Source organism: Perna viridis, chromosome 2, assembly GCF_037379345.1.
Source record: "Perna viridis isolate PV_CMFRI_1.1 ecotype Kerala chromosome 2, ASM3737934v1, whole genome shotgun sequence".
NCBI classification, from domain to species: Eukaryota; Metazoa; Mollusca; class Bivalvia; order Mytilida; family Mytilidae; genus Perna; species Perna viridis.
Window position 1 is genome coordinate 66,810,803 of NC_142446.1, and position 17,241 is coordinate 66,828,043.

Sequence of the window (17,241 nt, forward strand, 5' to 3'; positions counted from 1 at the left end):
ATCATAATTAAAGTAATTAAGTTAAGACTGTAAATACATGGAAAAGGAACCGACATAAATTACGCATCACCTTGAAATGTCCAGTGATTTTTAAATATATGCATGTACTATATTTGAAAGAGGAGGGGCTTCTAAAATACTAAGGCTAGACATACTGGAGTCACAACACGATACAAAATGAAATTAATCCTCGACACTTTTCATTGTGCACAAAACACACTATCTATTTGACATCTCTATACCATAGTAATCCCCAGTTTCAACAAACAAGGAATGTGATGATTATCTTAGGTTACATCTAGTAAGGCATCTTTTTGTAATAAGTCCGTTTTGGTAAATATTTTTTGCAGACTTTGTACAAATTCAACAACAAATTTGTACAAATAACACTTAGGAGAGCCCTGAAAGGTTTCGTTTAGATCAAATGTTAAGTACCAGTCAACATAAAATTCAGACACTGCTAATGGAAAAGTGATTCATGTTGGATAAAAAGTAATTCACGGTAAAGAAAAACCTACCAAACAAACGATGCTTCTGTGCAAATTTCATTTACAATCTACATTTTTGTACAAACTTTTTCTCTATTTAGTGCAACAAACAAATAAAAAACTAAGACTGGTTATGTGATCGGTAACTGTTTCTAAACAAGAAATAAAATTAAATTGGGTTGGTTTTTGACGTGCTGTCTGATTTTTAGAAAGCCTGATAAAAAAATGTACTTACGATTAAAATACTAGGAGTGTGAAATGTGGTGCACGATAGAACGTTTCCATGTGTTGTTACGTTTTGGTCCGTGGTCAAATCATAACTTGTCACATTACACCATAATTCGTTTCTTTCCCCTGTATTTCCAAACTCATTGAGAAACTCTTCGCATGAGAATAAGCACGCGAGAATAAGAACTTTCACTGCTTTCAAAATCTTGGATGCAATTAATATTTTAATCTCGTTCTTTCCAAAATAGAAACAGGTTAGTATCACTCATTCCCGAGTATTCGATATTGTCGTTTACTAAACGGAAATAAACGCGAGTTGTAAGATCAGTCAGTCATAACCATTTTACTGCTACAAGTGGGGCTGCATGTACTGGACAACAACAGCAGGTCTCACTTCCAGATAATGTTTACTAAAACCATGTAAACGTGATGGCTTTTCAAAGGGTATGGTCTGGATTAGACCCCCCTTTTTTGTTGGAATTCTTTTTCAATATTTTGCCATTTTTTGGGCAAATGTGGCAGTCAAACTTTACAGTTTGCATATTTTAAGCAATGATTTTTATTTATGTACTGCAATGGTAATTCTTCTACAAGTGATGGAATAAATATTGAGTGAAAAATGTGACTAAAACAGTATAAGCAATGACCATTTTTGAATGCTGGAATAATACATTTTGTATATGTTCCATAAGTTTATCTGTGCACGCAGTAAGAAAAACTAGATAGAGGTAGGTACTGTCTCACATAAGATACAGTAAAATTTTTGTTGTTGTTGTTAAAATGTAGATATGGATAGTTATGGGTACAAATGTAACTTGTTTATGTTGTTAATCTTCTGTGTTAACAATTCAGAAAGACTTAAAATTTGAAATTAACAATATAGATATGATCGTTTGAAACCATAATAGATTCAGTACTTCTAGACCCAAATGTAGTACAGAGTTTTGATTTTAGCATTTTAAATATAAAAATACTAGTTTAGTTTTTCAACCTGTCCATCACACTGAAGATTGGATGCAAGTTTTCATTAGTGGGAATTGGGGTGTCAGATTTCTTGTGTTTGAAGAGAAATTGTGTTACGATTTGGAAATATATGTATATATATATGGCATACAAGTTGTACTGATTTCATTTTTTCTTCTCATGGACTTCCATCAGTGGACTTAGTACTGTCATATTTTAAAAAATTGGAATTTTGTTTTTGGCACCACTTTTTGCTCTTATTTCTGAACTTTGATTAAAAAAAATTGGTGACAGAATTTTGGAAGCCAGTGCAGCCCCTGTTTCAGTTACATGTTTATAACTCCATTTTACTGTTTATATACAGAATCTGAAAGTTATCTAATTTTGAAATAATGCATAATAAGTATAATTTTGTTTTGAAGGTGCTCTATGTTGCTCAAGAGAGATTAGAGGATGCATGAAAGGATTCTTAGTAATGACTCGTAAAAGGTGAGTTACGTATAAAGAACTTGCAAACTTAAATATTAAACCAACTATGTCTGAGGAAAGATAAACAAGCTCTAGCTAGATGTAAAAATCACTATTACTTGCTATCAGGAGATATCATATCTCTTTTTATATACAGATGCTTTTGTTATATGATTAAGCCAAACACAAATATCTTTATTGTGTGAATATTCAATTGCAAGTAGAGTTTGTCAAGTCCTATTCTAAAATTATAGTTGAACTGGACCATTATTTTTTAAGCTCTTCTCTTTGCACCACTAGCATACCTTGTGTTTCAAAGGTAATCAAGGGAACCAATGTAATAGCTGCAATCAAAGGAATGTAATTCAGGGAAAAAGACCAGACATGGAAAACAGACATACACAACAAAGAACATAAAGTAACTAAAATCATACACACAAAGTAACAAAAGCAAATGAGCAACTCAGACTACACTAAACTCGTTACATTTTTTGAAAGTTCAATGACAGCTTTATCCACAATCTCTTAATCAATTATGATTAAACTTACCCCCAGCATGTTGGACTTAACATTGAATGTTACTTATGTGCATTACAAGATAACTGCTTTAAGGATGCTAGCAATGAAAATTAATTCAACTAAATTGAAAGGTACCATATGTATTATCATGCATAATTGTTTTTCACCATTTCAGGGACCAGCCACCTGCTTGCCTCTATGGTGAATGACTAATTCAGTATATGCAAACTTGATAGCTTATCATATCAGGTATACACATTCTCCAGAATTTGTGTACTCCTGCTTTTTGAGATGGGACATATTATGGCATACTGGTGTCCGTCCATGTGTTCTTCATACTTTGCACAATAAATCAAAAGTGCTGCCACGAACTTATATAGAAAGCACTTTATCTGTGTGTCTGTTTGTCTGTTCATGTTATCTTTTAGATGTCTGATTGCAAGTAATTTCAGCTGTTGATATTAGAAATGAACATATATCAAGTAAGAAAAAATAAGATCACTTTGATTACAAATAAAATGGTATTGTAAAATATTCTATATATTTTGTTTGCATAAAGATTTTTATTTGTTTTATTCTACAGAGACGAGAAAGGAAGTATGTTTCATGGGTTGAAGCTGACCAAGAAGAAAAAGAAGTGCCACAAAACTTATTATGGACCTGAATTTAGACTTCCATTAGAATTTTTATAATTTATTTAAATACTAAGATAAAAGTACTGCTCATATAGCATTCTAAGTTTATATTCTTAAACAGCATATTTATAGTCAGAGTGTCTTTGAATATTTTTTTCTATTTCGTTGTTTTACATTTGTGGTTGATAAGTTAATTTTCAAAGTGATTTCATTTCAAAGCTTTAAAAGATTAAAAACTTCATAAACATCCCAAAACAATACAAAAAACCTCTCTCCTTTAGTCATTCAGCTTTTTTATTCATACTGCACAGAAGAAAAATGCACTAAGTGAATATGTAAGGCATACACTCTCTATGACTATCATTGTATTTTAACACAAGATATCCCATGGGAGAAAAAAATCCCATGGGAGAAATTAAAATCCCATGGGAGAAAAAAAGTCCCATAGGAGAAAAAAAATCCCACGGGACACAAAAAAATCCCATGGGATAAAAAAATCCCATGAATTTCAAATTGTAACTACAAATTTATTTTAGTAAATATTGTAAAACAAAATGCATTTTATTAAATCACATGCAAATCTGCATCCAATGGTCACTCACATGCCATAGTAGGTTGAAGAAAAGCGGCGCAAGATTTAAATTGTCTTGTGTTATATGTTGAAATATAACAAATGCATCACCTATAACTCAAATCAACAGAACTAGTCTGGAGCTGTCATGTCAGTTAACTGCTAGTACATGTGATTAATTCATATTCTGAATCAGTTCATTGTTTCCGTTGGAACAAGGGACTCAGACCTTTTTGAACTGATTTTTAGGTGCGTATGTGAAATTATATTTTTCCACAGCAGCCAGATTTTGAAGGGCGACGGTTGTGATCACGTTAAAGTGCTTTAACCCCGACGAATTTTTGCGCCTGTCCCAAGTAAGGAATTCATGGCCTCTGTATGTCTTGTTTCGTTTTAACCTTTAGTATATTTTTTCTGTGACATGAGTATTGAGGGTTAACTCTTTCGCTGTACCTGTGTATAATGATAGTTTTGGGGCCAGCTGCAGCCTGCCCTGTGGTGAGGTTTACTCATTAAAGTGAATCTAGCCGTTACGGTTAATACCAGCCCGCATGGAAGCTAGCCGTCAATAATATTCATGAGCGCTGCATTCAAAATTTGAATTAAGTTATTCATATAATGAAAACGTTGAAAAGGAATGAAAATAAGTAGATTTTTCTAAATATTGATATATTTTTTGTCTTCAGTGGTACGTACTATCAATTGCGGGACCGGGTCCAGAAATTTTGAAAAAAGGGGTTCAAGATGGTTTCCCGAAAAAAAAGGGGGGCTCCAGGCTATTTGCTCATTTTTGGCCAAATTTTGCACGGAATTAACAAAATTTGAAAAACCGCCTCGTTGATCTACTACATGTACTGACTATATTCATGTATAAGATTTAATTTCCCTTGTTTTGGTTACTCGTCGTAACACAAATTAAGTGTATTAAGAAAGTCCAATTTAGAATCAAATATCTCAAGTACGTGTTCAAATAGCTCAGAATTATTTTTAGTACTTTCTTTTAATCAATCCTTCCTTGCCTTCGAATAGTATACTAAATTTGCCAAATTAGAAATTCATATTGATCTTCATAGAAGTATGTAAAGTGTACATGTAAATTGTATTAGTGCTTTATATTGTGCACACAATAAAATTAGATATACATATAGGAAGCGGTAACTTGTAAATTAATCCATTTTATGATTCATTTAAGATAACAAACGAATGTCTAACAAAGATATTTAGATAATGTAAATTCCTTACAATAATCCACACATCCTTGTGGATATTTGGAGCTTCAAGAGTGATTCATGCTTGATTGTGTTCTTAACTTAGAGTTTAATAAACAATTATAAGTTACCATTTTAATGGCCTTAAATCTCATTCCAGTCTCAAGATGGACTAATTGACCTTGGTCCAAGACATCGACTTCTAAGTTGGTACATAAGTGGTAAGGGGCCCTTTTTAAATTTTTTCTCAACGACAGAGGAAGATATAAATTCCAAATGTTTTGGGAATTGGTAGTCCTTAAGTATGCTTAAAATCTCAGTCCTAAGATGGACTAACGGACTGATAGACCTTGGTCCCCCAGGTTGACTTCGAATTTGGTTCATTATTTTATTTTCGACGTTTTTTTTGCAGAAGCGCTACTAGATCTTACTCCTTTTTACAAAACACAGCGAGGTACATGTATCTTTGGTTGCATTATACATGTAGGTCACCAGTATGTGGAGGCTTAGCCCTAGAAGGGACCCAGGGGTACAATCCTAATGAAGACCTCTGTATAAGTTGAATTTGAATAAAAGTAAATATCAGAATGAACCAATTCGTTATTTTGACTGCGAATAAATATATACAGGTTTGTATTAGAAAAAACTACACATTATATTCGTCTTGTTCGAGGTTTCATCTGGATACTACTACAAGGAGTTATTTTGGTAACAAATGTGTATCTTTTGTCAAAATCTCTTCCTTGCTATCAATACATGTGCAACGGAAAGTTTGAAATGCTATCAACGCTGGAAATTATCTTGAATAGTCTACGTTCCTGTATATTCCAACGTAATTAAATGGTTACCATGCAATTTTATATGCCTTATATTATGGAAATTAAAGCTATGCCTTATATGTAACAAGTACATATAACTTTTTATTTCATAAATTTTATTCATTAGACTTTTTTCCATTCAAATAACACCTACAACTTTTCACAACGTTGGTACTTTTTACCGTTTCCCCTGTTTCAAACCCGTGGGGAAAGTTCAAAGAGAAATAGATTTGTAAACTTTGAAAATACATGCCTACATCTTTAATACGAACATATTTGAAATCAGACAGGAGTTACTTCCACATAACTTTATGCATTAAATTAAAAATTTAATATTTGAGGATTTAAAGCACACACAATTTTAGTTGTAGAAATTAATACTTTCTTAATACAATCATTTTGAACAGTAAAGTGGATGAAAACTTTAAATCTTCCAAATAATTCAAAATTCCGGCAAATGTCATGTGGTATAGTTACTTTATTATCGAAAAGTCATTATTTCTTTTTTATAGTTTTATACGACGGTTTTTTTTATTAGCAAAATGACCTTCAAGGGAGACAATAAGCGAAATTATCATAGTTCCCAAGGACTAAGTATTTTTTTATTACCATTCAAAACTAATAAGATACTGAATATTGTTTATTAAACTTAACAGTCTAATTTTTAGGATTAGAAGATAATTGTAAGAGTAACATGTACGTGTAAACGTTGGAAAAAGTAACTGCACGGGTGCTGATTCATAGAGGCCATAGACCCCCCTAAAATTTGTATTTTTAAAAACTCTAACCAACAAAATTTTCTTACTTAGCGTTCTATTTACGCCCCTAACCGAAAATTCTGGATCATATTGCGTATTCGATACCATAGTTACACTTATTTTTTTTTATATTTCATAACATCAATTTATAAGTACGCCTTAGTATACAGACTTAGACGTACGTTCTATCTTTATTCTTATTTTCTGCACTCAAAATATTAAGAATAGCGAAATCGATTTGCGTATTTCAATTTAAAAAATATTGTTTGAACGCACCCAAATCTTATGAATATGCATGAATATTATTGACGGCTAGCTTCCATGCGGGCTGGTATTGACGGCTGGCTTCACACCGGTGGTTTCCTCGTCGTTTATTGAAGACCAATGGGTGGCCTTGGGTTGACCTTTTCTGTCTAAGAAGACTCAGGCAGTGGGTGAAACATGGTATGAAAAACCCATCATTTTGATAGTGTAATTTGACCATTTGGACCACCAGAATCAAGGAAAACAGACAAGTTTTTCGATATTATGCTGGAGCATTGAGTTATAATTTCATTGAAATGCAATGAAAATGAACATGTCAAGGGCAGATAACTCAGTCAAAAACTTCCTTTTTTTCTAAGATTCTATTGAAAAATTTCTGAGCAAAGCCAGTGATGCAGAGATCAAATGATGGTCTTTTCAAATAGAGAAAGTATCCTTGAGTGGTACTACATTGTCAGATCAGTTGGGTTTTGACATGTATGTTTCTGAGTTTTCCTTTTTTGTCCGATTCTTACAAATACTTGCACTTACATGTAATACACTACAACTCGAATAAATATTATCTCGAATTTAAACAAAAACGTTTTAACTCAGAGAGTCACACTAAACTACATTACTGCATCAACAAGTTTTAAGAACTTCAGTTTTGAATTGTGCTATGACAAAAACTGACGAAATTTAAAATCTGGTGAAAGAATAATAAACATGTGATATCTTATCATATGAAATCTTATGCAGTATTTCGTACTTTCGCCAGTCCAAAGAAGACGTAAGCATAGGGAAAAAGATTCACCCGATCCTGCTACAAGCATATTCACTTTCAGACAGATATAATAACCTTTTGTCTAGTCTAAATAACGTTCAGGTGTTCATTACTTTAGAGCAAGTATTTTTTCACTACTAGTCATCTTTCTGATCTTAGAGATTTCGCATTCGACGAAGGAGGTGTCGACCCTTGAATGAAATACAGTTTGCCCAGCATAATGTGACGTGGCCAAGTTCGTCTTTTTAAACCGGTTAAATCTGAGTCTCATCAAGACTAACAGACTCCTGAATCAGGGGTATGAGGAAATGCGTCTCAAAAGGTCTCTTACAAAATTATTTTTTTAGATAACAGTCCTTGGTTAAAAATACTCAGTTTCTTCTAAAATAATGAAATATGATTATTTTTTTTTTGTAAATTGTTCTATGTGCTGATGTGACCGCTGATTTACCGATTATGACGCGATAGCATGCAAATGGTATTTTATCACCACTGGTGTATTCACACGGCAATAGAAAAGGGGAGTTTAGCGCGCTGTAAAACCTAGATTTAACCCACCATTTCGTTGGAAATGTCTGTACCAAGTCAGGATCATAGTGGTACAAGCTACTCCGGTGGTGTAATATTTATTTTGCCAGATTGGTTTTGGACTTGACTTGATTATTGATCAGATTAGGGTTATTTTGTTGTTAACCATATTTCTTTTACAATAGAATCATAAATAGACAGTCATTTGATATTTGGGATTAATGTGTGAGGGGGACTGGAAGATTCCTTCGGATCAGAATATTTATTTCCACCATGTTAATGGAATAAGAAAATTGATAAATGATTTCGCGGTTGATGTTCCTGCAGTGTAAACAGACCCAAAGTCATTTATATCCTAATTTTCAAATAACTATTTTACATTTGTATTATAACAAAAAAAACAAAAAAAAAAAAAAACAGAAAACAAAAATAAAATCACAATATACTGTTGTTATATAATGAAATCAACACATTTTTATCAAGATCAATACTGAATGATTGATTGATTGTTGGTGTTTAACGCCCGAGCAGCAATATTTAGTTATAACCAGGCGGTGAACATGAGATGGATGATAAAATGAACATGAAATGATGATAAAATGACAAATGCGATGGGACACGCGAATAATGGGGTAGACTGATTGCCACTGGAAATACAGATGGAGGGGGTAGGGTCAGGCAATTTAGCCTGCTGTGGCGGAGCGCAAAAGTTCCTACTCCGATCGAATACCACAACAGGGTTCTTTAACGTGAGAGGAACGTGGCATCTACCCCAACACGTTGTACCACTATGGTTTGCGGTCAGGTTATCCGTATTATGGCCTGACGACCCCAGCATGTAACATGCCAGGGGTACCCCACTCCAACACCTGGGGCACACAACTCAGTTGATCTATGGGCGGCAGAGCGGCCTAGCCCCGGCAAGGGTACTGAGCACTATTTAGGCGCCTTTAACGACAAGCTTAGTGATACTGCGAGCCTATTTTGACACCCGGACCCGCAGGGGTGGGGGATCAATAGTGTCAACTGTCAATCGATTGCGCCATTTGTAATTTATATTCATATTTAAGTGTATTAGGATACTCATCATCATACCCCATTCACTGGGGTAAAAATGACCGTTACAGTCATCCCGAGATAGAGGATGGAAATTCGATGGTAAGAATATTTTTTCTTTTATAAAGCTGTCTATTAAAATCATGCAACAAAATAAATATTACTAATAGTCATTCATCGATACTTGGTATTTGAAGCGGGAAACATGTGGGTAAAATGTATGATTAATGAGAAATTACAATGTAAAAATATCGGCGGAATGACCGTAACGAAGAATCTTCTTTTTCTAAGGATGACCGTAACATGCAGAAAGAGATTCCTGCAACACGAGAAACAATAATATTTCGTGGTGAGAGTTGGTACTTTACCACAATGATAAACGCTGAATTGCAAAATACTTCAATGAATTCTGTTAAAACTGATATACATGTACCTAATAAATACATTCCAAATGACTTCTACATGTACATGTACTACAAGCGGTGTTTGGTACAAATACTGAAAGAAATTAGCACGTTGAATCAATAGATTCAGCGATCCATCTTTGAAGATTTTCCTGATGTTTCCCTGGAGCAAACATCCTAATTGAACAGCCGAACAGCAAAGTACCTCCGTGTTAAGTAATACAGAAGCATCTTGATAATGTACTTGCATAGCTGCCCCGTGCGGTAGGCAATATTGTTGGCTTGTTTCTTGATCTTGAAACAGGAAAGTACCTATGTACAATGATCGAAAAGGGGGCAGTTAAGGCTTCCATGGACCATTCACTTGACTAAGCTGCCAACTACTTGTACGTTAAATATATGTGCTTCAGTTAAATTCAGTTGAAGCATTTAATTATTGTTACACACCTTCTCTATTACATAGCATAAATTATTACATAATTATAGCATGCACATTTAACACTCCATTTAATTTATTCAATTAGGGAGCACTGTAGCGTATCCTAACAGCTGATTTTATTCAGATTGGATAAACATGATACAGGGCGCCCAATGGGACTTGATCTTTTTGTAATCAAAATCAATTTTGTGAGACAATAGTCAATTTTGTGTCACAAAATGAGAAATTACAATGTAAATATGTCACGAAAGTCAATTTTTGTATGCAAATTAGTTTACGGAATCCTTTGGATATGTAAATGAATTCAAAATGTACAGCATCAGTACACGTGTATTACAAACTGCAAGGTATAAGGTACGAATGTGCACGGTTATAATAAAGCTCATGAGTGAAAGAAATATCGGTACACCCACTGTGTCACTTAATCATTTGTAAACAAAAGGAAACGAAAGTTAGATACGTACTATGTCGGTTCTTCATCTCGCCCGACCTGTTCCACTCAATCAAATTTCTTGTGTCATACATCAATAGAATCGGAACGAAATAAGGAATATATTTGTATCTGGCAAAAAATCGTGAGGGATCGTGGAACAAAATAATCTTTCGACTTTCACAGCACAACATATTTCTAATATGATTTTTTTGGCTAATCTGACGATTCATTTCTTTTTCCAGCAAAATTTGGGACAAATACATTAATACAAATTATCTTGTCAAATTTTAACAAATTTGGTTGCGATTAACAGGTCGGGCAAAAGCATTTTATAGTTGAGTTGAAAGATGTCAGGAAATGATCACGTGATTCACAAGGGAAAATCCCAATAAATCGGAAGTAGACAAATCGCGTATTTTAAAACCTGTTTTATCAAACAAATCTCATAGAAAACGTATAATAACAATTTTAGTAATTTCAAAATAGATTTACTGTAGAATGCAACTTAAAAAGATTTTTTTTTAATTTCACTTAAAACGACCTTAACCGTCCTGCGTTGCTCGAAGTAATCGGAAACCTGCGTCTGCGAGACCCGAGGTTACTATATCCAATGAGAAACCTTACAAAATCGTGATGAGAGAATTCATTTGCATATCCAAATGACTCTGTAAACTAATTTGTATACAAAATAGACTTTTGTGACAACATTCAATTTCGAATTGAATTTTGTGACACAAAATTGTCTTTTGTGAAAACTTGAATTTTGTGACACAAAATTGAAAATTTGTAGTATTTTATACATTTTGTTAATCAGGATTCATTTTTGTTGAACAAAATTCACTTCTGTATGTACAAAATTGAATTTTGAGTACAAAACCACAAGAGTCCCATTCAGCGCCCCATACATGTAGGGAACAACAGAGAAACAGTGAGGAATTTAAAACACACAAAAACTCTCAAATTCTAACAGGTATAAAAATGGTGTAGTTTCTTCTGTTTTCCCAGTCTATTTTAAGTTGTGGATAAGCACCTAAACTAATACATCAATTCTGTACCTTTTACAATATTTAAGTCAATATTTCGCATTTCGTATCAAACTAATCCGTTTTCCGGTACGCTAGTCTCTTGTTCTGTTACGGTCATCCTATATTGTTTGTTACGGTCATCCCGCCGATATATTTATCTTGTGATTTCTCATTAGTCATATATTTTATCCTGCTTCTCGCTTCAAATATCAAGCATTGATGAATGACTAATAATCAATTTGTCATATTAATTTTGTTGAACAATTTGAATAGACAAGTTTTTTTTCAAAGAAAAATATTCTACCCAAACTGCCACCCTCCATCTTGTGATGACCGTAACGGTCATTACGGTCATCTGCTACAGTCATCCGACTACCCTAGTGCCAATGAAGTAGCTCCGATGTCAACGGACAATGTTGCTCGATTACGTAGAACTATTCAGAATTTCACAAAAATTAAAATATTAATTATTTGAATTATTGATTTTCATACACATGTATGTAAAAGCATAATGTTAATTTCATCAAACTTCATTAATGAGTGTCTCCTTATGAGACACAATCCTCTAAAGGAAGCCTAAACCAAATTTAAACTCGGGTTTCCAGTCATTCATTTCATTATACACAACAGAATAAAAATATATTGTATAAAATGTATGGTTAAATTATAATTGTTTGTTTTGCTATATATTAATGTTACTGTTTTACACTTTCACTCCCACCTATGCAAGCCAAAGTGGACAAAAATGAGCATTTTCTAATATTATAAAATGATTTTTTAATATTACAAAATATTGATTTTTGTCCACTTTGGCTTGCCATACCCACCATTATACATAGAAGTAGTATTTGCTATGTTTATTTCTATTGTATGTTTTTGTATAATGCCATGACCATTTAATGAAAAAGTATTTTAACAATAACATTGAATATTGTAATGTTTTCGTTCGAAAGTGTGTGTCCTAGATTTTGACTTGAGAAGAACCAGTGAGATAAAATTCCACACTGTCTTCCCTGTTATATTTATATACATGTATATTTAAATGCAGTTTTTTGTCTCTAATGCTGATACGATTTTGTTAGCATCTATATCATAAAGCAAGATACTTTTAGCATATTATCGGAGAAATTATCGGTTTAGTTACTTACAGTCGTGCACGCCTGTCAAGTGCTTTAACGTCTTTTTATTGGAACAGGACAATAAATGGCTACAGATATCAAAGTATTCATACGGACAATCGCGATTGATGTTTTAGACGACGAAAGACAACAGGTGAAGTCTATTGCCTAAGATTATTGTTTGCAAAGTACACAATTGATAAACGTTTATTACTTTTTTCCACTGGAAACAAGTTTTTATATTTCGGTAATAAATAAGTCTTGTAAGGATGAATGTGAAATGAATATATCATATTGGCATATAGCGTACATGTATTGTCGGATGATCTGCAAAATGGCAGCTTGGTTAAAATGCATTTAATTAATCTACGTAATGTATGATTTGGCTTCATTGAGCAGACCTAGCAGCGGTTTAGGGGACGATTATTTGATTTTTTTTTTTTTGGGGGGGGGGAGGGGGTGGGTGTGGTGACTGGCAGATTTTGGGTATTAATATTCTAGCCCTGAAACAATTGAAAATAAATATTCTACCCTTCAACTCTATAAAATAAGTTTTCTTACGGATACCTTTGTCCAGATACAACTTGGCTGGACGACGTGGAAGTAAATAATCTTCTCCAGATGTAGTTAAAAATAAATTTTCTGACCAGCAAAATGTCAAAAATAAAATATTCTGACCTCATACATTTTCCAGCCCCACCCCTCACGATCGAATGGATGCCATCTAAAGTTTTTTTGCCCACAAAAGCCATCTCGTAAGTCAGGGCGTGTTCAACCATTTGTGGCTATCATCACTATAGAAGTTTGCAATATGATTGATGTCAAGTCTCTACCTCTCCATTGAGAATAAAATTACATTTAAACCAGAGCAGTGCTCCAGGTCCCCCGTAAAAAATTAAAATTTCATGGAATGTTGCAAAATGCAAAAATATATTTTGTTCAGCCCGTGTGACCTTGACCTTTAACATACTGACCACAAATTCAATAGGTGTCTTCCTGACACCATAAGCCTTCAGCTGTCCAAGTTTGGTGAAATTCTATGAAGACATTCAAAAGTAACGATCCGGAAACCAAATCCCCCCCGGGAAAATTATATTTTGTTAAGTCTGTGTGATTTTAACCTTTAACCTATTGACCTCAAATACATTACGTGTTTTCCTTTCCCCATAAGTCTTCAACTATCCAAGTTTTGCGAAGTTCTATGAAGACGTTCAAAAATTATGCTCCGACATTTCATCTAAAAAGTTATGTTTTATGAAGTCCATGTGACCTTGACCCTTGACCTTCTGACCTCTGTTTTTCTTACCTTATAAGTCTTCAACTGTCCAAGTTTGGTGAAATTCTATGGAGGTGTTCAAAAGTTACGCTCCGGAAACCACTTTCGGGCGCACGGACGGACGGAAAGCCGAATTGTATACTGCCCTTTATTGTCAGAAAATTCAAATACAGTGTATTGAACTTGACTATTAACGTTTTGATAATCAGAAAGACCAAAAATCGATATTGTTCAATTCAATAGCCATATAGACAGCGCACTGCATGTAATCGTTGATTTGATTTAATTTCTTTCTGGAAAAAAGGGGGGGGTCGGCTAGGATCAAATTTTGTGTCCTGGATTTTTCCAGTATAATTTCTGACCATAATTTTTATTTTTAACTTTAGTCTGTCCTGGATTTTTTTTCCCAAAACCAGATCCTGATTTTATATCTACTACTTGCTTCCTGACCATTAATAATTTACCCAACCGTCATTCTCGATTTTTTAACCGTATATCATCGTCCTGCCTCCTGCCTTTTTATTTCATTTTCGATGCTAGCCCCTTCACCATCAATATGAAATGGTTGCTTCCTTAACAGTATAAATCCCTAGAAAGAGCGAACGCCAAATTAATGGTTAAACGATGTCGGAAAGGAAACCTGCCGTAGAGCATCGGGTGTGATGGGTTATTTAATGCATACAACTGATGCAGAACCGAACTTGACATATAACGAGAATTATACACAGGTACAGCGAATTAGCTGCCCCATATCCTCCAGAAACATAAAAGTAAACGGAAAGTGAATACGTAACAATACATAAAGAGACCAGAAATTCTCGACTCAACAGTTAAGCCTAAGACTCTCAGTGGTCGTGCTTTTGATATTTTTAAAAATACATGTAGTGGAAAATTCTTTGTTGGTTGATGAAGACTGCAGTCCTTTTATAGCAGAAAATTGTAACTGTACATTTACAATGAAACCCATAAAATTTAGGTAAAGTAGATTTGAAAATAAGTATGAAGTTTATGTTGTTTTTATTTTGCAGAATATGTTACATGTAACGAATCAAACTTTTACGGAGCTGTGTACAAAACTAATTTATTTTACGGAATTGTGCACAGAATGAATTTATTTTACGGAGCTGTGTACAAAACGAATTTATTTTACGGAAGTGTACATAAAATGAATTAATTTTACGGAACTGTGTACAAAATGAATTTATGTTTGCGGACAACGAAGTCATTGAAAAGGCATTACAAAGTTATCGATAATAATTAAGAGGTAGTTCAATCTTTATCATTTTCAGTCATGACTATATAGAACAGCATCATACAATATTCTGTCCATGCAACTACAAAAAAGAATAGCAGGCTAACAAATCAATTGCAGCCACACCAGTGTTGTCATAATAATAAAATTTGGTAGAAATAGTAAATTTAACTTTTTTTCAATTCATATATCAGATTACCATGTTTTGTAATCCCTTTCCATTAAAAAAAATCAGTATATCATGATATTTGGAAAAATGAAACTTCCGTGCATGTTCTGTCTTTCCATCTTTGACTTATAAATATATGTAGATTACATGCATTATTTAGGTCCAGTAAAAATCAGACAGAAATTGTCAGTGGTCAGTGTGTCTGGCCAAATGTTAGGCAAACGTTTAATGTATTTCGTAAAGACTGCAGTATTTACAGTAAGGGGTGGAGTATCCTACAGTCTCCGTATTTCTCTTAATGAACATTACTGTACATTTTTCGGGTAAAAATGGTGCATTTACCTCCCGGAAGTCCTTATTGTGCTTGCTCCAAAAAAATTAAACGAAAATGCTCATTGTTATTTTTGTACTTATTCTGACAAGTTTTTACTTTCTGTAAATGTGCTGCTTCCTGGATTTTAAAAAAATCGTATGTACCACTTCCGGTTATTATAGGAACCCGTTGAAACTGTATGCTACCGATTCTTGAATCAGTTGTAACAAACCAAGTGGTAATACGGACACCATTATGAATCCATGAATGCCTGGTTAAAAGTCATTTTCAAAAGACAGGTGTGAAGACCTGTAGACATGTTAAAGGAATTAAAAGTTACACTTTACACAGTGCACCGCTTCCAGGGGTTAAAAATGAACATTACTGATTTTTTGGGGGGAAAACTGCATTTACCTCGCCGAAATCCATATTGTGCATGCACTTCCTGGGATGTAAGAAAATCGTATGAACTAGTTCTTGGGACTCGTAGAAATTGTATGCTACCGATTCCTGTATCAATTTTGACAAATCAAGTTGTATGGTAGAAATTTTGAAGATTATTTCTGTAACTTTTTGTAGTATTTTGGTTATTTCTAGTACAGACAAAAAGTAGTCAGACACCATCATAGATCTACGATTGTCTTGCTAAAAGTCATTTTTTCATAGAGAGATGTACAGACCAGTAAGCGTTACCTAAAGTTCATAAGTTCACAATGTACCGGTTCATGGGGTCCCAAGAAATCGTATTTTTATCGCTTCCAGGGACCAAAGGAATGTTTGATACTGGTTGCTGTAGCGCACGTATCCAAAAAAAAATGTTTGTAAATGTACAAAAAAATATGTGTACACTGATAAAACAGGTGCAACTTGTCGGAACGGAAATGTTGTCTATGACTTAAAAGTTCGACCAATGACGGAACAATATCCGAACGCCTTTATTTTCGTTTTTCTCCCATGATAATCATAGGCGAGGACGACAAATGCGACTATGCATGGTACCTATAGCACACAAAGGCATGATGATTAATTTATCGTTGAAGGAAGAGAAGCGATACGCACAATGAGGTCATCTCATTTAAATTTATAGATATAAATGTAACCTTGATACACTAGAGTTTAAATGCACCTGGATACATTTGACCTATTTAGGGACACACAGATTAACAAAATGTCATTAACTGATTTTTTTTTATCCTTGCGCATACACACTTTATTTAATTGGTCACTTATTGTTGACATATAGCATTATGTATCTTGTACGTGTACATGTAGGTACTTAAACATACCAGTCTCTGTAAGGAATCAGGCAGTGAGTGAAACCAGGTACATGTATAAAAAAAACTACCAATTCAAAGTTTAATTTGACTTTTTGCACCATCAGAATAAAAGAAAAAACAAGACAAGATTTTCCTTGTCAATTTGGTAAATTGAGTAATAATTATACACTGAAAATGAACATTTCAAGGGCAGATAACTTTGTTAAAACCCCCAATTTTCTAACATTCTCTTTCAAAAGTCCTGGCAATGATGCGTGAGTGATATTGT

The 17,241-nt window shown here is 33.8% G+C and overlaps 2 protein-coding genes and 1 long non-coding RNA gene across 4 annotated transcripts in view; 1 reads left to right on the forward strand and 2 right to left on the reverse strand.

Moving 5' to 3' along the window:
- LOC148626570 (sulfotransferase 1C4-like) overlaps nucleotides 1–12,800 on the reverse strand; it is a 52,115-nt gene extending 39,315 nt beyond the window's left edge. Inside the window, exon 1 of the mRNA XM_088570674.1 lies at nucleotides 12,717–12,800. The gene's annotated coding sequence lies outside the window, so the exon portion shown is untranslated. The remainder of the gene's footprint in view (nucleotides 1–12,716) is intronic.
- The window catches only part of LOC148626572 (sulfotransferase 1C4-like), a 35,200-nt gene extending 22,377 nt beyond the window's left edge, over nucleotides 1–12,823 (reverse strand). Inside the window, exon 1 of one of the 2 annotated variants that reach the window (XM_088570666.1) lies at nucleotides 12,717–12,823. The gene's annotated coding sequence lies outside the window, so the exon portion shown is untranslated. The remainder of the gene's footprint in view (nucleotides 1–12,716) is intronic. The other variant, XM_088570661.1, reaches the window with a different exon arrangement.
- Nucleotides 774–3,393, forward strand: LOC148626574 (uncharacterized). Its single transcript, XR_015920108.1, has 4 exons — nucleotides 774–970; nucleotides 2,102–2,168; nucleotides 2,842–2,915; nucleotides 3,250–3,393. It is a non-coding gene; the product is annotated as an uncharacterized LOC148626574 (long non-coding RNA).
- Nucleotides 12,824–17,241: the final 4,418 nt, after the last annotated feature.